Genomic DNA, 1,793 nt, shown 5'->3' with positions numbered 1-1,793 from the left:
GCGCGACCTCGTGCGGCGGTTCGGACCGCGAGACCGTCCGGCGAGTCGTCCGCGTTTCGTTGTGAGAGGGTCGGTCCCCGTGAAAAACGCGTTCCGGCACGAAACGGTTACGTTTCGCGCGTTTGTGACGCCCCCTAGGGGTCGAAGTGGAAATGCTTTTGGGGATTCGTTGAGTATGCCACCCCCCACCTGTGGTTGAAATTCAGTGTTGACTCGACTTATCGTTTGTGATTTATGGCTATCGTTTGCGAAACGTGCCCCTCCCGCAAACTTTGGAAGCGCGTTACGAACGAACGGTAGGGACTATCGAAATATCCTTTGACTGTGTTTATCGCGTGGCTTCATAGATCATGTGTACCGGTTTTTAAGACATTTTAAGAAAATATGTAGGAAAAGGAGCAAAAAGTGTGTTTTGGAGAAAATTCAAGATGGCGGAAAATCTATCCCTACGCAAATGGGCGGGGCCTATATCGAGAGATGCGTCGTGATCCAAGGAATCCAGGGAAAAAATAATTTTAATTCTCCGACCTACGGTTCAAGAGTTACGAGGCAAGTGGTCCGTTATAGCGCCACCATGTGGCCAAGTGAAATGCTTTTGGGGATTCGTTGAGTTTGCCACCCCCGACCTGTGGTTGAAATTCAGTGTTGACTGGACCTTTTGTTTGTGATTTATGGCTATTGTTTGCCAAACAAGCCCATCCCGCTAACTTTAGAAGCGCGTTACGAACGAACGGTACGGACGATCAAAATATCCCTTGAGTATGTTCATTGCATGGCTTCATAGGTCAGGTATACCGCTTTTCGTGACATTTGAAGAAAAAATTTAGGAAAATGAGCAAAAAGTGTGTTTTGGAGAAAATTCAAGATGGCGGAAAATCTATCCTGGCGCAAATGGGCGTGGCCTATATGGCGAGATGCGTCATGACCCAAGGAATCCAGGGAAAAAAGAATTTTAATTTTCCGATCTACGGTTCAAGAGTTACAGGCCAAAACGTAAAGTGGGCTGTTACAGCGCCACCATGAGGCCAAATGACACTATTATTTTTTATTTAATCCTTGAAATCATTATGAACCTCCTCTCCAAGTCTTGAAACTCTAGCCCCTATGGTTTGCGAGAGACAAATAATTGAATTTGAGTTTTTGCCATTCCCATTATAAGTCAATGGGGGGAAATTAATTCACTAATAAATTAATATCAATTAAACTATAGAACCTTTCTCTTAGCAAGTTACTAGCACACGATTCCCGAGTAAGCCGGTCGATTTCACATATGGCGCGAGTGTGTGGTGCGAAAACTGTGGGAGGAGTAGCGTGTCAAACTTTGAGGAAAACCATGGACATAAGTAAACTAGAATTGACAGAGTCAATTTTGACAAGTGTGCCTGCAGTGCGCGACCTTGTGCAGCGGTTTGGACGGTGAGACAATCCGCCAAGTCGCCCGTGTTTCGTTGTGAGAGGGTCGGTCCCCGTGAAAAACGCGTTCCGGCATGAAACGGTTACGTTTCGCGCGTTTATGACGCCCCCTAGGGGTCTAAGTGGAAATGCTTTTGGGGATCCGTTGAGTATGCCACCCCCGACCTGTGGTTGAAATTCAGTGTCGACTCGACCTATTGTTTGTGATTTATGGCTATCGTTTGCGAAACGTGCCCCTCCCGCTAACTTTGGAAGCGCGTTACGAACGAACGGTACGGACTATCGACATATCCTTTGACTATGTTTATCGCGTGGCTTCATAGATCATGTGTACCGGTTTTTAAGACATTTGAAGAAAATATGTAGGAAAAGGAGAAAAA

The sequence above is a fragment of the Nannobrachium achirus genome (genome assembly GCF_963921795.1).
Source record: "Nannobrachium achirus genome assembly, contig: SCAFFOLD_184, whole genome shotgun sequence".
NCBI classification, from domain to species: domain Eukaryota; kingdom Metazoa; phylum Chordata; class Actinopteri; order Myctophiformes; family Myctophidae; genus Nannobrachium; species Nannobrachium achirus.
Note: the sequence above shows the minus strand (reverse complement) of the source record.